This window comes from Aythya fuligula, chromosome 3 (genome assembly GCF_009819795.1).
Source record: "Aythya fuligula isolate bAytFul2 chromosome 3, bAytFul2.pri, whole genome shotgun sequence".
Lineage (NCBI taxonomy): Eukaryota > Metazoa > Chordata > Aves > Anseriformes > Anatidae > Aythya > Aythya fuligula.
Window position 1 is genome coordinate 101,898,542 of NC_045561.1, and position 21,195 is coordinate 101,919,736.

Sequence of the window (21,195 nt, forward strand, 5' to 3'; positions counted from 1 at the left end):
ATTTTCATGTGTAATCCCGTAGTACTAGCATTATGGAGCTGTTTATATTTTTAAAATTCGTAGAGATGAAAGTTTGGGAGAATGAATTGATTCAGTAAAGAAGTGAACGTATACATGTATATACCTTGAGTAATGAATAAAACTGTCATTTAAGATGCATTTTACAATGCCCACCTTTTCAATGTGAAAGAAGCTTAATGCATTTGAATGCTGATATGAATTTTTGAATTATACTGCCACATAACTTGTGCTAAGTATTTTATATGAATATGTTGCACATTGCAATAAATGTTTCTGTTTTCTTAAGTTTGTCTATAATTTCTTTCTTAAAAAAAAAAAAAATACAACCCAGAGCCACAATAGCTGAATGTATGACTGCATTCACACGAGAGCTGTAATTCAGGATGAAGCCTGTATTTAGCACTGGGGTCTGCTTGCACAGCGCCAATGGCAGCATCTAGGCCGCAGTGGAGAACAATGGTGGTGATTCTCCTCGTGATGAAAAGCATTCGTTATGTGCCTGAGTGGACTGTGCCGTGTTGGGGGAAGAGAATTAAAATACATTGTGCTGTTCAGACAACAGCCATTACAAAAGCCACAACTGTCCATAAATATCCTGGGAGAAACAGATTGTCTTCTCTCATGGTAAATAAGAGAGAAAACCTTGTCAGGATGGAGGAGTAAAGACAAGAGGCTTCTCAGGCTCATCTCCCTGTCTTTGGGTTGTGCTATGAACTGTTGTACCAGGCAACCCAAAAAGGCACTTTCAGCAGTAATTTATTGTGTGTGTGTTGGAAGCTTAGCATTTTTTCCATCTTGCTTTTGCCTTTTTTCTCCACATTCTAATGTCGGGCAGGTGCCTGGGCGTAGAGCCACAGCCAGATGCTGTTCCCCACCCCAATTCCTAACCCCAGGGGTGTCGTGCTGCTGCCCTCACCCCTCGCTCAGGGGAGGGTAAAGTCTGTGTGGCACTAAGTCAGCCAGACACCTGCAGACCATCTCTTCAGCTCAGTGCTTTTCCTTTGTGCCTCCATGCTTTACAGAAGAAAGCCGTGCTAAGTGCATAAACGAACGAACAGGAAAGCAGCTGTTCATTTATTTATTTATTTATTTTGGTAAATAATGCTTGCAAAAACAGCAGCTTGCCAACCATCCGTGACCATCATGGTTTCCTTCCTTTCCTCTCAAGCAAGGCTGAAACCTTTCCCTTGTAAACCCCGCGGAGGTTTGTACATCTCTCCTTGACGCGAGCTGGGACAATCTGAGCCGCGACCAAGGGGGCCATGAGGGAAGGGCATGAGGGAAGGACAGCGGCTCGGCACGGCCCGGCACGGCTCCCAACACCTCCGGGAACTCTCTGCCGGCTGCCAAGCGGGGAAACCCCCGGTATCCCCGCGGCCTCCGGGCCGGGAAGCGCCTGCCGGGGCCGCCAGGGGTCGCCGCAGCGGGGCGGCCGCTTCAAAGCGGGCGGGCGGCAGCAAATGGCGCCCGCCCCCGCCCCACCCCGCTCCACCTCACGCCGGAGAAAAGCCCGGGAGCGGCGCTCGCCTCACGCACCGAGGGGGAGACCATGCCTGGGGTGGCGGCGGTGGAGGAGGTGGTGGCGGCTCTGGTGGCGGTGCCCGGCCGCGGCTCCACGGGATAGCGCCGCGCACCTCGCCACCCTTCCCGGCCGAGGCTGGAGCGGCGCGGTAAGGGCGAGGCTGGGGGTGCTGCGGGGTGCCCCGCGTGGGTGTGTGGGGTCGGCGTGTGGGGTCCCCGCTCTTCCCACGTCCCTCACATCCCTTTATCTAGAGGGATCTGCCCGATCCTCCTCCGAGGCCTCCTCCGAGGGGGCGACGGGGACGCGGCGTCGCGGCCCTGCCCGGGTGCCCCGGTGTCGCCGGGGGCTGGCTGCGGGACGAGCGCTGCGATCCGGAGGCGGCAGCCGCCCGCTGGATAGTCGCGATAAATCGCGGGCTGCGACAGAGGGAGGGCTGCCGGCAGCGGTGCGGCTTCCAGGTGACGAAAGGAGTTCCTTGCACTTGTCTATTTTCTGTGCTGCGATTTACAGAAATGAGCTAAACCTCCGTGGGGCAGCCCGTGCCCTTGGGACGCGACAGCCGCTCTGGGAGAGGGTTTAAAAAAAAAAAACAACAACAAAACACACCCCAAAACCAGCCAAGCAAAGCGGCACGTGGATTGACATCCACAGCCTGTGTTCTCAGGAGATGAAGTGTGCCATTTGGGGGAAGATTGTGGTGTTTGGGTCTCCAGGGTGAAGAAGTAGGAGTTGGAGGTGTCTTCTCTGGCTTGTAATTTTTCCTTCGTTCACTGCAATTAAGAGATGCTATTGATATAAATACATATTTTTGAGGTGTCAGAAGAAACAATATGCATGATAAGGGTGCTGTCCCTTCAGCCAGTTCCCAGTGTCCCTTGAAACCAGCATTATTTTCGTGAAATATCAGGCCCTGTATCACTTTCTTTTTATATCTTCTAAAGAAGTGGAACAGGGAGGGCAGGCTGGTGGGAGAAGATGCAAGCTGTTTGCGTTTCCCCCGTGTTCTTGGAAATGCTCTCATTCCTCCCCTAGAACAAATTATTCTGTGTTCTACAATAAGGGTGATTTATAAATAGATCCGTTTGTTTGTATTGTTCATGGTGTAGCCAAACAACTGTTTATGTTGTGAAATGGGATTGCTTCATTGCACATTAGTTTATCAGTGCTGACCCAGAAGTGGCTGCAGCTGAAGTTGCAACGTTCTTGTCCAGTGCTACTGGAAATTACATCAGTTCCAGCTGTCTGGTGATAAAACTTGTGGTTGTTGCCCTTTTCTTTGCCTTTGTGTATTTTCTTTGTGGATCTGACTTCTAGTGAAGGGTGTGGTGGGGAGAAGGAGGGAGTGTGGGGATGCTCAGGGCAGATTTGTGCCTTTAAAGAAAGTGCTTTGTTCGTACCTCGAAGGATCTTTACAGCATAGGAGAATTTGGATGACTATCTCGTGATAATGTTAGGCAGTCAGTCAAACTGGACTGACTTGAAGTTTGTTACATACAGAACAGAAGCAAGATTACATACAGAACAGAAGCAAGATTACATACAGAACAGAAGCAAGATTAAATGAAAAGGGTAGGGAGGGGAAAATTTCCTTTTGCTTATGAGGTACTTGAATAAGATACTATATTTTTCCCCTCGGGATGAAGTTCTGTTCTTTCACTCCTCCTTTCCCTGGCCATCATGTCTCATTATCCTCTCGTGCAATTGAAGTATTGGTCATGATGGGAAGAAACCATCTGTGCTTGAAATAAGAGTACGATGTTTCAATCTGAGTTAACTTCTTTGATTGAGATGTCCTTTAGGTAGAATAGAGTTGATTTTTGTCCTTTCTGAATCACCTTGATTCCTATTCTAGGAGCTGCTAGAGCAAATCATGTGTTTATTGTGTACAAGCTATTGTAGACTTTTGCCCTTGAAGCATAGTCTAGTTTTGAGTAGTCTTCATTACAGTCTGGACTTCACACATTTTGGCATTTTAAAGTGATAGTTGGGGGAGGGGGGCAAGGGGAGAGGAAGAGGTGTCTGTTTAACTGTTTTTGTTTTTAACACTTTTTTCAAGAAATACATTCCATGTCTTTGTTACATTTTGTGTATTTTTTTTTTAAATTTTATTTTTCAAATAACTTTTGACAACTTTCCTTTCAGTTAAGCCAAAAGGACAGGACTGCTGACTTAACCATGAGTTTTGGCTGCAGTGCCATACTGAGGGTATGAATGGCTTCAGTGTATCTGCTGTATTTACAAGAATGCTCTCATAGGCTGGCAGAAAACTGTTGTTTGCCCTTCCTGTGCTGATTCAGGGTAAAATAACAACTCCAGTCATCCTGTAGCTTGGTCTGTGTGTGTAGACCCTTTCTGCCCCAGAGAGCTGGTGTAGCTCTCTGAACGTGTTAGTTTCTTGTCATGTTTCCTGTGGAGTTGTATTGATAGGCAGCTGTAAGTAGTCTGTGGTTTGATTACGAGATTTGCCTTTAACTGCATGTCTTTTCTTATATCTTGAGGTACAAAAAGGAAATGCAATACTGTTACAAAGCAACTCACCACTCAGTTTGGTTTGGTAATTTTGCTATGCACAGCTTAGGCTGTGGTCAGCTCTTCTAAAAAGAAGACAAGATCCCTTCCTATTTGCCCCTGAGGAAAGGAGCTCATAACATTCATCTTTCATTTTCCTTTTGAAGGAGATGAGACAATAAGATCATAAAGATATATATTTTCTCCTAGTTCTGATGCCTGTGCAGAGCTGTTGGAAATACTTCTGCTTCTCTGTGGGAATGATTTTCTGTTTTTTAGCTTCTAGTGGGAATGATTTTCTCTTTTATGATCTACATTCTTTGCATCGCATCAGAAATGCTTACAGTTCTTCTGCATGTGCAGTCAGTAGATACTCGAGCTGACTGCTCTTAAAAGTTGGTTTTCAAATAGCTTGATTGTGTGCTGAGGGTGATATTTTGGGGTGGCACTGCAAGTGGACTTCCTCAAAAAAATGAAGAAAATGAGGAACAGAGAAAGTGAAACAATGCCTGGTACTTCCTATTTACTGTGAGAAAGCAAGTCTTAATCAGATGGTTCTAGTATTGCCAAGACAATGGTATTTCTTTTCTGTAGGATCACTTCCAGTGTTTCAAAGAATAGCAAGTGGGCAGCAGCTTGTTACATTGCAAGACTTGGCTATGTTATCTTCCAAGTACCAATATGTGAGTTTAATGACGCTACATCCTGTTCATGCTGAATGGAAACAATTCAAGGTGGAAGAGGTGGACTAAAGCTTACCTCATACTACCTTTACCCACCACATACATGTAATATCCAAAGGATCATCCAAAAGACTTGGGGGTGAAGATGGGCCTTTCAGGTTGTGTGGAAAATCAGATTCTGACTCTGTATACTCAGGCATGAGTTCTCTATTGCTGTACACAAGTGCTCAGTTTTGTTTGCACTGATCACAGCTTTGCTGCTGAGCACCTGGGTTTGGAGCCTTTGCATTTGCTTTTGAATTTCAGTTGAGAAATTCTGCTGATGATCCAGTTTCTGGAGTGTGTGTGTACATTTGTGTATATATATATATATATATATATATATATATATATATATATATACACTTTTCCCCTTGAATTTCTCTAAACGGTGTCTGGAAGGGGGCTGATCTGGCAGAGCTGTCAACGGCAACTGAACACTGTCCCGCCCCCTCTAGCTTTCCCAAATCACTGCTTATCCTGATCTCTGGTGCCTTTCTCTTGTGCAGCACTTTGCCCTTGAGGTACGTCCCCTCTAGATTTGGATATGCTGATCACAAAGCTTTAGTTTTGCTGACCAGTGCAGGCTGGGAGCAGTCTCCTCCTGTGGCTGTTGTTGGTACATGCAAACCATGACAGCCCCCTGGTCCTGGTGGGGTGGCAGTTGTGGCGAGGTCAGCGAGGCTGTGCAGAGTACCTCTCCTTGCCCAAATGTCCCCTTTTGTTGGGGTGACAGACAGGGTTGTGAGGAGAGTGGCTGCCTCAGCAGGGTGGTGAGTGGAGATACCATAGTCTCCTTCATAGCTACCCCAATGTAGCTGCCAGGGCAGGGAACTGAACTGTACCTGAGCCAACACACCTTTGAGCTTGTTTGTGTATAGTTCCTAGGAACTGATGAAACAAATTCAATACAGCACTCTGTGAACTTGGTTACACTGCTATGAAGGTGTTCACATCTCAATTGCCTTAAGAAATATGGGCCTGATGTCTTAAGTAATGTTCATGCCCTCTTGGGAGGAAAATAAATGTTATTTAAATCTTTTTTTTTTCTACTGCTACTTAAAGAAGGAGTTTTCTCTTAATTTCTTTAAACTGATGTTGAGAAATTCATGCATCCAGACAGAATCAGAGCAGTGCCCTGTGATTTGGTGGCTAGGCTTACATCTTCAGTAAGAGCAATGAAAATTCAAGACCAAGCAATTATGCATTGACTGCAATATATTAGCCTGTCTTTCTAAGAAAATAGATATTATGTATAACTCCCTCTGTGAATGTCTGTCTTTCACTGTAGCTCTTAATAACTTTTTAAACCTTTTTACTAATTCCAGTTACATTTGCAAGACAGGTAGAAGCATATCTCCAGTGAAGCCACCAGTTGTCTGACAGTAGGCAGCTTGGGCAGATGGAGAGATCCCTGCAGAAGGAGAGGCTGCAGCCTGAACTCTTCCCACCACCTTGACACACGTGCCTAGGAAACTGGATTTTGCTGGCTCAGTTCCTTAGAAAATAACTTATGTTATACTGCTGCTTTATTTTTACTTTATCTCAAATCAAACTATTACTTCCTCTTTGGATATTTTAAATATGGAAGAAGAGCAGGAATTTAATTTCAGTGTTTAGCCCCAGATTACTTCATAATACTGCAGAAAGTGCATGATGGAGGGGATGGGACTACAACCCCACCTTTTTCTTAATTTTATTAAAATGTACTTCAGATATTGTGCTTCTCATAATGTTAATTCCTTTTTGTTAAAATAGCTATTTTAACTTGCTTCCTCCTTTTGTTAGTGTGTTTTTTTTTTTTTTTTTTTTTCTTTTCAGTAATGATTCATTAGAGACCCAGAAGCTTTGAGGATTTTTGTAGCTGTTTTGTATAAGGACTGTTCCCAGAATGGAGCATGTTGTGTGACAGGACACAAACTGATATAGTTCAGCTTTATTTCCTTATTTCTCATTTGTATTTGTTTTGTGTAAATATGGTCTGTTTATGCTGGTCTCTTTTGCTCACTGGTACCTGTTAAATACTTTTTCTTGTCTTCTGTTTCTTTCTTCGTGGTAGCTTGATTAATGTTATGTCATCTTCCTTCACATACAATGTATTTATTGCCATGTGTTTGGAACCTAGAGGAGAAAACATCTACACATGCTTTTTTCAGATTAATAATGCATTACTTCTACCTTTGTGTGCTGTCCTTTCTTAACTTTGTGGGGAAAAGTGCTGACCAAAATACACATTGAGGATATGTTTAAGACGTGTATGATTTGTCAAGAGCCAATCCATATTCAGTTTTTGGAGAGAGGAGAAAACTAACATGCATACACGCAAAAAATGCAACCCTTCTTTTAATAAACCTTTTTCATTTTTTTTATTCCTTATGCTCTTTGTATTTCTGCTGTATGTTGACATCTTAGATCTTGAAGTTTGCAGGTGATGTTTCGCTCTGCTGTAAATTAGTAGGTCATGTTTACGTCAGTGATTGTTCCGTATTTGTAGCTTTCTAGCAAAGATGTAGTGGGAATGTTCACTAGGTTTCACTCACAGCAGCAGGAAAGCTGGGAGTGGTAGGATGGCCACGGTCACTGCTGCAGGATGCTTGTGCCATCTCCTACGAGGTGTTTGCACTCACAGCATCCTGAGGTCTGGCCTGGGCTGATCCTCAGACCAGACTCACCATCTGTGCAGGCAGGCACGCGTGCAGGACTGCCTGGGAAGGTATGGGAGGGCTCCTGATGGATCAGGGTGACACCAAGCAGCTTAGCCACTGGGGTAAGCAGGTCAGGAGCCTGCTGGGCTCCAGCTTGCTCCTGAGGCCGCTGCTGGGGTCAGAGCCTTCATGCCACGGGTAGGCTGCAGGTGGAATAAAGCAGGCAACTCTTCTTGCTGACTGCTGAGAGGTGAAACCTCCGAAAGGCATTAAGCACAGTATGATGGTGACCTTTGTAGTTACTGCATACCGACACCAACCACTTCCTAAGGGTGCGGCATGCGTTATCTCATCTCCAGCTCAGATTGTAAACAGTTACAAGCCTAGAAGTTCATGCTCTTCATCCGCTCATGTTCACCTGTAAGGTGTAAGTTTATCTCAGGGTTTCAAGCTAGCTTGTTTATCTTCTAAGTGACATGACAATCGGTGGCCTTGGGGAATGTTATGCTGGGCGTGTTTGTGCTGTGTTTCTTGCACTAAGCAGTGCTGCTGAGCCTGGCAACTGTCCATGCTGTTGTTGGCTCCAGTATGTTTGTTTGGTCCTACCCTGTACTTTGGAGCTATATGACTGCGAGGGAGCCCATCTCCACCGTGTGGTTTCGTCCTTGTCTCTGCTGCAGTTCCTCATCTCTGCTGCTTGCCTGAGCAAAAGGCACCAGGACTTGGCTGGCATCAAATGGCTGCACTTCCTGAGTATCAGACTTGGTGGTATTCTGAGTATGTAGTGCCCCACACTTACCTCCTTTCTTCCATTATGTGATATCCTGCTGGAACAGCAGTCTTAGACATGGGCTTTGTATAGATTTGTGTCTGAAAATCCATTCCCAAGTACTTCAATGGCTGTTATTTGGGGTGAAGTATGTAATTCTTGCTTGTTTTCCCGTGCCCTCTGCATCTGTGCAGAGGCACGTTAGTAGGATGATAACCCACTTTTCTTTCATCTTTTGTTTCAGGTTGACATTGTTTGAAAAATCTGACTTGAGAGGGAGCAGCAATCTAGTTCTAGCTTCAGTTCACGTTGGATATTTAGTTTAAAATCAGGTTATGACAAATCCTTAGACGACTCATAAATCCGAAAAGTGTGATAGTTTTTTTAGCAAACTGTCAGTTAGTGCTAAATATTTTCACCAGTCATTTCACATTTCCATTAGCTCCTTAAACAGCTGAGGTTCACAGATTTGAATGGAATATAATGTTTATGGCTGTGTTCACTGCCTTTCAATTTAGACTACTGCTTTGAAGCTTTATTGTAGTTTGAGGTGGAAGTGTTTTCAGAAAGTTGATCATGTGTTTGATTTCTGTTGTCTGAAAAGAAATGCATGGCTTGTTTTTTCCCTCGTCCCCCTCCATAATTCTACTATACTGGTCTCCAGACCAACACTGGCCTGTTTGTTATCTTTCATTGGTGGAAATTGTCCCATTTGAATGGGATGGGTTGGTGTAGCTGTAAATATCAAAGGAACAGGAATCAAAGAATCATGAAGTATCCGGGGTTGGAAGAGGCCCTAAGGATCATCGAGTCCAACTCCTGGGTCTGCTCAGGACCACCCAAAATCAAACCACGTGTCTGAGAGCATTGTCCAAATGCTCCTTGAACTCTGTCAGGCTCAGTGCCGTGACCACTGCCCTAGGGAGCCTGTCTCAGTGCCCAACCACCCTCTGAGTGCAGACCCTTTCCCTAACACCATCCTGACCCTCCCCTGTCCCAGCTCCATGCCATTCCCTCGGCTCCTGTCGCTGTCCCCAGAGAGCAGAGCTCAGCGCCTGCCCCTCCGCTCCCCTCGTGAGGGAGCTGCAGGCCGCCATGAGGCCTCCCCTCAGCCTGCTCTGCTGTGGGATGAACAAACCCAGGGACCTAAGCTGCTCCTCTCTAGACCCTTCACCATCTTTGTAGCCTTTCTTTGGATGCTCTCTAATGGCTTTATGTCCCTCTGATACTGCGGTGCCTGAAACTGCACGCAGTGCTCGAGGTGAGGGCTCAGCAGCGCAGACTGGGAGAGTTGAGGCTGAGGAAGGGTTGAGCCATCACGTCCACTCATCGTGCCAATAAAAGCGTTATACTTTTTCTGGTAAGCAAACCTGCAGCTTCAGGAGGGATCACTGGAAGGCAGCAGGGGCACTTGGGATTCCTGCTTTTTCCTCTCACCTTTCCTCATACAGCTTCAGTTCTCACCCCTCGAGGCTGACCTGCTCTTTTCATTGAAATAACTGCGTATTTTTCAGTGTGATACCATAAAATTCTAATCTTCAAGTGTGGAAGAAGGACAAAGATGGTGCTCTTCTCTCGTCTTTCTGAGTAACAACTTTTGTGCTGCCCTAGACAGTGTTAACTAGAACTATCCCTCGGAGAGGGCCGGAGTAAACCAGTATGTGGATGTGCACATCTGTATGTTCTATCAAAGTCACCTTAATTAACATGAAAATCCACTTCTAAATATTTAGGGAGCTTTCATATGTGACTTCTTTAACGTGTGACATGGGAATTGTCCGCTACTATTGTTTGATGGTTTTGAAGAACTTGGAATATTCAGGGTTTGATGTGAAAGAGGAAATTCTGTCTCAAATTCTTTGCAGTGAAAGTAACTTAGGGGAAGTAGGCTTAGAAAAATGATGCAGTCCTGCCTGTGCAATCTTAAATGAGGACATGAGATATAGGCACATCATATTTTAATGCATGTACAAATGCATAAGAGGGCTTCAATAGCTCTGTCTTCTGTGGTGCATCATGATATGCTTAGGGATTCTAAGTGTGTCAAGTTGACTTTTTCTTTAATTTAGGTGGCTTATGCCATTTATAATTAATATAGACCTACGATGTTGAGAACTCTGCAGGGATCAGAGATTGTTTTGTGATTTGCCTGAGATTTTTTTTCAAAATACAATGTTCTCATATTTCTCTAAAACTCTCTGTAAGTTTGCTTTTAATAATAGTAATAATAAACCACTTCAATTTCTTTTCTTCTAATCAGCACTCATTCAGTACATTGAAACAAATAAAAAGAGGATATATTTTAAATAAGGATAGTTTGCATGAATTATTTCCTAAAAGAAGTACTTGTTGGTTTTTAATGTTGCTATTTCCTATGGATGTTAACAGTTAACTAATTTAATGGAACTGTAAAAGAAAACAAGATGTGAGCTGCTCAGAAAAGAAGAATGCAAATACAGTTAAATAAAGTGGTTGTTCTCTGAATGCAGTATGCTTAGGCAGGTGTAATCTATTCTGGGTATGTACCATATATGGAAAGCACATAAATACAAAAAGTGGCTTCGGGGCAGTCTGTCTCAAAACAAACGAGTGTTGGGCATCTGGTGCTACACATTAAAAGTTCGTATACTTGAAGATGTAAAGACTTGAGTAGATGTAAATGAGTGAGCAGTGCTGTACGGCAGGCAAGACTGGAGTTAGTTCAGAGCCTTCTTGGATCGTCTGTTGTTAGCAGTGGAGCAGTCGGCCTGAATGAGGGCCTTTATTGCCATGGAGTTATGAATTACAGCATTGCATACCATGCTCAAAATGAGTAACAGCGTACACAGAGAAGGGGCTGTGTACTCTGTATACAGAGCTGTATTTTCCTTACCAGTGGTTCTTGTTCAGATCATTGCCATCTTCTTTTACACTCTCTCCCTTTCCCTGTGTTCTCTTGAGTCTTTGTCTGTGTAGGGGGGGTTAGCTTTTGTTTGCTTGGTTTTTAGGCTAAATATTAAATTTGATACAGAAAATTAGAAGATAAATTCCATATCTAACTCCTTTTACCATCAAAGGACCATTATTCTCTCAACTGATACAGTGCCTCTAGTAAGTGTACTGATACAACAGACATGGGAAGAGCAACGACAGTCACTGTACAGTTTTCATCCTATAGCTGTGGGGGGAGTACCCCCAACAAAATACCACTGCTATAGGGAATGTGTATTTGGGGATAACACTGTGCCACCAACTTCTTGCCTCCCTTGTTTTGGCAGTGCAGCTTCACTGCCAGTCCAGTTCTGTCCATATAGCTGTAGGCTACGTGGAATGCAGTTGTACTCCTGGTAAAATCCCATAGTATGTGAACAGTTTGAGATCCAAGAGAACTTACTTCATATATTTCTGTTCACCTAGTCAGTTTCGTGTGCTCAAGTTTTGAGACAGACTGTAAGTGCTTCAGGGCTGCAGAAATATGAATCTATGGTATTCAAAAATTTCCTTCATAAAGTATCCTACTGAATAACAGTAGTATTGTGTTATATATTTCAAAGTGTCTGAGATGAGTAGCAGTCCCTCAGTGACTGGTTGTCGAAATGAGGTTAGGTTAAATCTGTGCAGAATTTTAGGTCAGCTTGAGGCTGCCCTTAAACAGTGGTTTAAGTGAATAATAGCTTTGAGGAGTATTTGCAAATGGAGGAAGAAAAAAATTGCTTTATGTTCTCATACATGTCTGAAGGATGGTTAGAAATTTTCCAAAACTCAGCCTTTTTCTGCTTAATACCACTTGGTACTTCCATCCAGATCGTAGTCAAATTATTTTAATATTTATTCTTAAAAAGCTAGACTACCAAGCCATGTGGGAAATGCAAGTTTTTCACCACATTGTATTGCAAATGTTTAAAGTGACATGCCTGCATCTTCCTTTTTATAAGAATCTATACAATATCTCTTCAACTTAACTAAATTTAAAGAGCATTTGGAGGGATTACAAAACCTTCTACGGTACAATAAATATGCAATGCTGATTTCATTATGTTAACAGTAGCTTTTAAATGTTTGTTCTTCACTGGAGGGAAAAATAAATATAGGGGAGACATCTTCCGTTCCAACTTCTTAATGAGCAGGTGTGCAGGGGGAGTTGTCTTCTCATGAAGGCTTAATTGTGTGTGTTTTCCTATTGCACATATGGTAAACCTGGTAGTTAAATACAAGTTAAGACCACCTCTTCTTATGAGTCTAAAATGACAAGGCTTCTTTTGTAAGTGCATCCAGGAGTTAGCTGAGTACTAATAGCTGTCACATTCAAAGCAGACCTGGTAATTAAATCTTCTGGTCTATCATGTTGGAAATTTATTACTCTTCCCTGTTTTCAGCACACAATATCTCATGTATTGGTGTGAATAGATCTATTAAAACAGCTTCTTTCACTACTTTGAGCACTTCTATCTTCGTGAAATTACATCGCTGCTTTCTGGAAGAAGCTTGCTAAAAGCTTCCCACGTGGGCTCTGATAAGAAAGCATCTTATTGTCATGAATCAGCTAGATGAATAACTGTTCAGCTGTGGTAGTCTGAGTGATATTTTCCAAGAGAGAATGATGTGGAATTTGTATGGGGTAAAACAGAAGGGAAGAAAGGGAGGATTGTAGCAGGTGGGTGGCTTCAGACGCTGCTCTTGGGAGGCCATGGGAATTTCACTTCTTGACTTGAAGGACACACTGACACTGAAAACTCCTATATTTTTTCTGTTTATTAAATTGTACAGTTGCATCCTGTTTACATGTTTCAAGATGTAACTCCTCTAGCACAGGGATCACAGGATTTGGGTTTGGTTGTGGCACTGTGCACAGCCGTGGTCACACCCTGTGACCAATGCATTGTTCCCCGGCTCCTCCACTGCCTAAGGGGGCGATTGCTGCCAAGGGGGTCTCATCTTCACCCTGCAATTCTTACCTTATTGACAGTATATGGCTGCACAAAAGCAGCCTCCTGACAACATTAAGGAAGCCAGTGAGGTTATTATGTTTTGCATAATCACACATTGTCCCCACCATAAGTAAAAGTGAGAATCGAAAGCTGAAATTGTGCATATAAACTGTCACATTTCATACTCTTTCCCACGTGTCCCTAAGCTTTTGTCCTTGGACCCTGCGGCTACCGGGCCATGAGCTGTATCATCAATTCTGACAGAGTGGAGTGGAGGGAGATGAGTTTCACGGCCGTTCATGCCTCCTGGCTACTCTTGGCTGACACAAAAAACAGATGAACCATGGGCTGTCACACAAATATAGAGCAGATCCCACAGCCTTTCTTTCTGCATCTGTCACTGGTCCTGTGCTGAGCCTGACACAGGTTTTCTAATTCTGCCTGTCAGCTTGTGGCTTTGTACAATGGAGCTTTCTTGTTAAGAGAGGCATTACAGCATGTCAGCGAAAACACACTGGGTGAATGGAGCAGCAGCTGACTGGGAAATATTAACAAGTAGATGTCTGCGGGAAATAAACTGGGAATGAAGATGCTCCAGAAGGACTGGGCCTAGACCAGACAGCATTTCACAATTTCATTTTTTTTAAGAAGAAGCCAATTATGCTGATTACCAGTCTGTTGTTCCCAGATTTCAAAGATAACTAAGCAGCCACAGAAACAGATTTATTTTAATGAGTGAAACCAAATGTAGGTATGCAGGATGTTGCTGAATGCAGTCAAATTTCTTAGTGTAAAGTTTTCTGGACATCCATAGCACAGGAGACAGACGCTTGGAAGGCAGGAGCTCTGCAAAGATTCAAGGGAACACAGTGGACATGGAGCTCCATTTAAGTTACCAGTGCATTGTTAGAAGGAGTGGAGAGAGGGCCAGGGATTAAATTGTCTTTGGCTGGGATTTGTAAAACAAGTATTTTTCTCTTTGCACAGCAATGACAGTAATACACAAATTCTGCATCTGGTCCTAGTATTCACATCTTTAAAAGGTCTTTTTAAAACTCATAGGAGGTATAGAAAAAGAGCCACAAGAATTACTAGTGCCAAAACTACTCTTGGTAGTGATTTAATGGGGAAAAGGATGAATTATTAACATCTTTTATTTACTCCTGCATTTCTATTTTATGGATCCATGTCCAGGTAATTTTTGACAGGCTTCCTGTCATCTGAAGATAGATGCCTAAAATAGGTCAGATGGGTTGCTGTGTCAGGTGCATCTCTGTGCAATAGGGTGTCCTCCAGCACCAACAGAGCAATGTCATGGGGAGGGCTGATCGGAAATAGGCAGCTGGTTCTTCAAACAGTAGTGAAAAATGATCAGAAGAAAATGGTCTGAGAAGATGATTGAAAGGAGTTTTTATTGTTGTTTTTGAGCAAATTAAAACACACTCAAAAAAAAAAAAAAAAAAGGAATTAAAGGGGTAAGGTGGCATGCAAGGAATATAATTTCTTTAGAAATACTTCTTAAAATCGTATTTCATTGGTTGAAGCCCAAGAAAAGGAGGAAGATTTTGAGTGTCTGAGTAAGTATTTTGTCTGTCTGACTGATCAGCAAGAAAAGACTTTTATGTATATTTATCCATGTTCTTTCTGCACGATTTAGGGAGGCTGGATCTCATTACATACATGCTCAGCCCACAGGCTGGGTGACTGGCAGGATGCTGGCTAATCAAGGAAGAGCCTCTTGGGAAAGCCTTGTGTGGGAGGGGAGATAAGAGCTTTGTCTTTCTCTGTGTAGAGATTAACCTAGTAGCTGGGTATCTCCAGGAAAATGCCAGAGAGGAAGACTGAAATTTCTCCGTGGATACAGAGAGAAAGGCCTGCAATAGGAGGCAAATCCATGAGATCCCTCTGTAGAGAGGCTAGCTGAATTTTTGGGGCAATAAGAAACAAACCCAGGAGGCTGTAAGAAACAGCAGAGCACTGACAAAAAGGAAATTGTTTCCTCGGGTTTCTCCTCCCTTTCAAAGACAGAAGTGAAGCACGTCCGAGGGAGGCAGTACTGGTGGAGCTGGTGAATACTGGTTCACAGTAATAGTGGTAAGTGGTAAATAAGGTGCTGGCAAGAGGAAGGTTTTAAGAAGAGAGAGGGTCAGGAGACACCTGAGTCAGACGAAGCTGACTGATGCAATGGCTGAGTGCTGGCTTGGACAGGTTTTGTGAGAAGGAAAAACAAGGGCTGGCAGAGGAGCTGGAAAGCATGTGGTTTGGAGCTGTAGGAGAGGAGCTCACAGGCATCCCTCACCCAACTATCAGAAGAGATCGAGCACCATAGTGCTGCTGCCTTGACCAAGAAATCTTATACTAACTTTTCTCTCCTACCTTCTTTTTTTTCCTCTTTCATTATTTCTCTTTCTTCCCATTTAGAGAGAAATATAACTTGACTCACTGACTGAAGCTGAAGTAACTCTAAATGAAAAGAAGCTATGGTTCCCCAAACCAGTAAATTGCTCTTCTCACCATTAGAGAAAGTAGCGGATCTCTTGAAGTGTCCAGACCTAGGCAGATCATGTGCCCTGGTAATATTTGTTAGCCATATACAAGTTACTGTCTTGTTTTTGGTCTAGCTGGGAAATGGGTAACCTGCAAAATTCGGGTCAACAAGCTAATGCATCCACTGGGCCTTCTGACCTTCAAATCCAGGAAGCTACTTTCCTATTTTATATGCAGACATACCACAATAAAAATAGATATTTTTGAAACTTTTTTTTTCCTCCTAAAATGTCAGGAGAACGTGGGAAGAGGGCAATAATGTGTTTTTGTCATATTTGCTAATTTTCAAGCAAAACTTGAGGCAAAGCAGCAAGTAGGAGGGGAAGGTTAAAAACAGTGTGGAGAATGTGCAGGAACGGAGGAGGGAACCTCCTTTTGGTGGCATAATGGTTATTTGAACAGCATGCTGGGTGGCTCTAAAATGCTATAATGCGTATACACACACACACATGAATATATAAAAGCTCCTTGAAATAAGCTTCTTGTTGCCTGAGCTCTCAGGTTGTTCCTTTAGCTATTGATGTTTTTTTTCCTTTTTTCCAGAAGTATGGTAGAAAGTTTTTCCATATCACATCTGCCTCTAAGTGGAAAACAGTGTGGAAGATGAGAATATTGCAGAAATTAAATGCTCATTTTCAGAAATTCCAAATGTTAACCTACATCTTGATAATTGCAACTATTTTTAAATAACACATTGTTATTTAACATTATGTTATTGTTATTTACAATTGTTATTAACATTGTTTTTTATAACATTATGTTATAAAACTGTTTTGATTATGAAATTAAGAATATCACAATCTTGTGTTTGACTATAAATTAATTCCCCAAAGCTGCTTTAAAAAAAAAAAAAGATAATAAAGGATGTTTTTAAGTTTAAAATTTACTTACTCTGAGCATATAGAGTAACATTTGGATAAATCTGAAAATTGGAAATAGCTTGAAGTGGAACTAGAACTGAATTCTGAATTCCTCCTCTTCGCTTGCATCTCATCATCTTTATTAAAATGCTCTGCCTACGGTCCACTTTTGCTCAAAGTAGTGGGCTTGTCTGTGTATGTGTATGTTGTCCTGGTACTGTTTCTTGGAATGCTTTGCTAAATGTGTGAAAATGTGACTTATTTCGTACACTATGAAGCCTGTGAATCTATTGCTGGATGCAGTCTGTGATCCTTCAGAGTACGTTTTCATGAAGTTCTGATCCAGAGGATTTAAGCTATGTGAGGGGTCATAACATGTATTTTTTACCTTCAGGTTTAAAAGTGCATTGTATTAAGCATCTCTCTCATACCAGTTTGAAACTAATCCCATCCCATATACTTATTGAGCCAGAAAGAGTTAAGAGGTGAATTTCTGCCTTCTCTAAGACCACTTGTGCCACCGCACGCTTTTAAAAGCTCATTGACAGAACAGAGCTGTTAGTTCCGGTTTTATACAGTCAATCTAAATAAAGTCTGACCCTTATTTTTGTTTTTCAGGCTTGTCTAACTCTACCTTGAGCCAAATTCCTAGACTGGTTGGTGCTTTCTCATGGGATCCCTGTGACTGACAAAGGAGAGCTTGTTGTGGTAGGCGTTTGCATTTAACTGTCTTGACAACACTTGGCCTGGGCACAGACAGATGCAGTTTCCAATGCAGCCACTCTTTCATAGGCCTCTTAAGCCAACAAGAGCTGGAAAAAAGCTCCTGAGAGAGGGGTTTTTGGAGTCTCTGGAATTACTGATGTGTTCCCCCATAAAAAATCAAAACCATGTAGCCCAAACTTCTACAGAGGACAGAATTCGTCAAAGTTAGTTTTTAGTTATGGAGCTCTAGAATAAAATGAGCTCATTTATTTACAAAATTAAATGTAGGAAAAACAAACAAACAAAAAGCTGCATTCCTATTTACCTTCTAGAGAAATGCATGGCATAGAGAGAAACTTGTTTTGGTGCAGTTTTACAGTTGTCCTCATAGTATAGTTTTACTGTACTACTTTAAATAGTCTCATAGTTTTTATTTTTATATTGAGCTCTATAGCAGAGCCTTATTTACTTTCATATGTGTTCCTTGATTTATTAGCTTAGTGTTCCACAATACTACACTTTCAATTTTAATGAACAGTAATACTCTAAATAAGGAAACAGGGTAATAAAAAAGTGATTCTCTTTTAGAGGTGGCTACAAATCTATATGTACTGATATCATGGCAAACTGTTGATTTATTTGATAAATGCATTTCCAATCAATGAAAAAAAGATGTAGCACACATGCTTATCTTGCCTACTAGAAGGCAATAAAAATTCTATTTCAATAATGAGTGTCCATTTTTTTTTTCTGATAGTGGATTGGAAAAAAATCATCTTGTAAATATCACCAGTGCCATAAGTGCTGCGTTATGCTTACCCTAGTATGTTGCTATATGTGGAAATTAATGACACTCTTAGATTCTTCATTTCCCTGAACTTGTAGTTAGCTATTAGTAATTTTCCATTTTCCTTAGCAATGCCACTTTTGCTTGCATTTATCTTTTGAAAATAGTATTTAACAGCCATATACTTACAGACTGGCAGACTTTCTTCTTTTTTTCCTTTGAAACTCATGTTCTTGGCTTAATCCTCAAACTGTAATAATGTTCTTGCATGACTTTTTCTGAGCACAAGAAGAACCTAGTGTGAAGAAAACATAACCATTTCCTCATTGGCTTGAGTTTAGCTATTGAGTTTTTATATAACAAGCTGAGTGTTCAGCTTGAGTAACATGTTTTAGTTTGAAGAAATGCTGTTTAAATGTAAAGCTTGCTGAAATATTTCACCTGGTGTTTTTTCCAGCTCACTTTTTTTAGTACTAACTGAAAAAGAAAAAGCTTTTTCTGTTTACCTTTTTACTAGCAGAAGAACAAAACAGGGGAAAAAAAAAAGAAAAAAGAAATTTGAAACTAGAATGTATTATTGTTTTCTGTACCTCTTGCTTAAAAAGGGGGGGGGAAAAAAAAAGTCAAAATCAAACAATTCTACTACTTCATTGCTGGGTATTTTAAAGATTTGTTTTAAAACTTAAATGCAGAGAACTGGGATTAATTTCTTGTTTTCCCCTGCAGTTTGGACTGTAGATCATGTAACTTCATAAACTTTCATCTCAGAAGTAATCACTATTTCTGTTCCCCCTGCTTCTTTTGAAAAGCAGTAATAGAAGCATCTGGTGCATCTCTACCACTCTAGAAACTTTCTTCATGTTTTTATAATAAATGTATAATGACAAGTTTATACGTGTAAGTTCTTGTGGTCAATGATGAATTTTAGGTTGGATAATTCCTTTCCTACTTTGTTATGCAGGTAGACTGTGTCTCTTCTTGGTCCCCACATGCTAAGCTAAATAAGCTAAGCTCCCGTGTCTCCTTCCTTGAGGTCAGCTCTCTATTCTTCTCCTGTGAGAGTTCCAATATTTCATACATGCTGGTCTGCCTATGCATTCGTTCCACATCACATTCTTATAAGCAGTTCAGTTTGTTCTCTTTATTTAATTTTCAGCTGAGGTCTTTCTAAAGACCCTTACAGCTCTCCAGGCATCTTACTGCCTTTTCTGAAATATAAGGGGCAAGTTTTCTTGAAGTACTCTTAGGATCTGTGTCCAATCTCTTGGAAAAAGCATGCAGAAAAGGGCTATTACTAATATTTTAAAGGAGTAGAAACTACATTTTAGTGTCATTGTTCTACCAAATGTGAAACAACTGAACTTCAACAGTCTCCTTTGGGCTTCTGTGATCATTCTGAGCAGCTCAGATCCATTGTGTTTTTCCATAGCTGAAGTGTGATTTGATTTTTGCATCTTTCTGCTCCCTGCCAACCCTGTTTGCACGGAAATGGCTCTGAAGGATTACTGAAATGGAGCATATTCTGGCAGAAGTCTGTATTGGAAAATATTTGTGGCATACGGATGATCATGAGGTATTTGTGTAATGAACAAGAACATACCATACATAGTTCAAGCTATAAATATGAAGCAGAGGAGTGCTGCCATCTGATTTTTCTTGTCTAGCAGGCAAAAGCTCATTGCTCTGTCAGTATGATAGTAAATGTATCGACAGAACCCACTGATCTTCTCTAAGTATTGATCTTCCTCCCTAGACATCTAGAGAAAAGCTGTGTATTTTGTCTTTGGAGATGCTTTCATAGATGGAGCTTTGTAGCTTGCTTCTGCTCATTAGCGGGGGGGGGGGAGAAGGGAACAGATGGGGAAAATTAGTTTGCCAGTAAAAGGCAAAAGTCTTCCCTAATGATCTGGTGTTGACTTGAAATTGTGGAGCGTTCTTATGCAGTTGTTTATTTCTGTCTCATTGTCTATAGCCTTAAAATAGTTGTTTCATTTTACTGTGGAAGGAAGCAATCGCAATATTTTTGGCTTTGCCTCAGATGTCACAGCAAAGGTAAGATTTCCTCACTAGTTGTCTGCACCCCTTGTGGTATCTGAGATCTCTGTGCTGAGTGTACCATCATTTATTGGTGGGTGCAAAGTGTGGATGATTCAGCTCCAGTGACACATGCATAATTCGCATTATTATTATTATTTGCATCTTGTAGCCAAGCGGTGTATTTGGGTACTGCTGAATCCAGCTTGGAAATGTTGATAGGTAAAACAAAAGTTAGTGAAGATGTGACTGTAAAATGTCCACAAAAGCAAAGTAGTGGCTTTTCAGCCTGTGACAGGAAGAAAGAACTGCACTGCAGAGGTGACAAACCCATTCTGTGGCAACAGCCACGAGGGTGTCTGAATTACAGTTCACAAAACAGGATGTAAAAGAAAATTTATTTATTTTTTTTTGGCCTTAGTCCACAGAAAATCTCTTCTGATAGCAAAGAAAGGTTTGAAAGTGAGAAATGACTTATTTTGGTATGCAAAATTTTAGGAAGTATCTTAGATCATTTTAGAGCCATCTGTGTTTCTTTGTTTGCCTGGTTGTTTATATGTACTGGGTTGCGGTTTGTGCAAAGTGACAAGGAATGGTCCTAACCAGGCCAGGAGTTTGCTCTTCAAAATTAAACAAACAAACAAACAAAACCCTCTTAGTTCTTATTGTCACTATTACCACAGAAGAACTTAGCATCCTATTGAAATCAGTAGCTGTAGGTTGCATCTCTGAGGTTTTATTTCAAATACTGGAGGTTTTTCCCCTCTATTTTGTTGCTGTTTTTTGAAAACATAGTATTGGTTTATAGATGATACAAATTGAGTAAGTTGTTTTGGGGGTTCTACTGTATGATCATTACTAAATTGGAGTTTTCTCCTTTTGCATTTTGTAGAACTGAAATCTGGCTGCAAATGCTTGCTTTTGAACAGATGCTGTGTATGTTTGAAATTGTCTCACCGAATAGTTTGTTCCAGGTATGTGTAAATGGCCACTTCTCTATTAAGATTGGATTGGAAGAGTTGGTGGAGTCGGGAATTGACCACTTTTTTCCCCTAGTAGTGAATGAGAAGGGAGTAGGGGACACTGCTGCAGACACACAAAACAATCGGGAAAGCAGTAGGATTCCAATACTTAAATGTGCTGGAATGTACTGGCAGTGCATGAAGTG

General features: G+C 41.6%; 1 long non-coding RNA gene across 1 annotated transcript; it reads left to right on the forward strand.

Annotated features, from left to right (window-relative positions):
• Positions 1 to 1,524: 1,524 nt before the first annotated feature.
• LOC116487042 lies at positions 1,525 to 20,995 on the forward strand. The gene is made up of 3 exons (XR_004253052.1): positions 1,525 to 1,691; positions 17,120 to 17,209; positions 20,920 to 20,995. It is a non-coding gene; the product is annotated as an uncharacterized LOC116487042 (long non-coding RNA).
• The last annotated feature ends 200 nt before the right edge of the window (positions 20,996 to 21,195 follow it).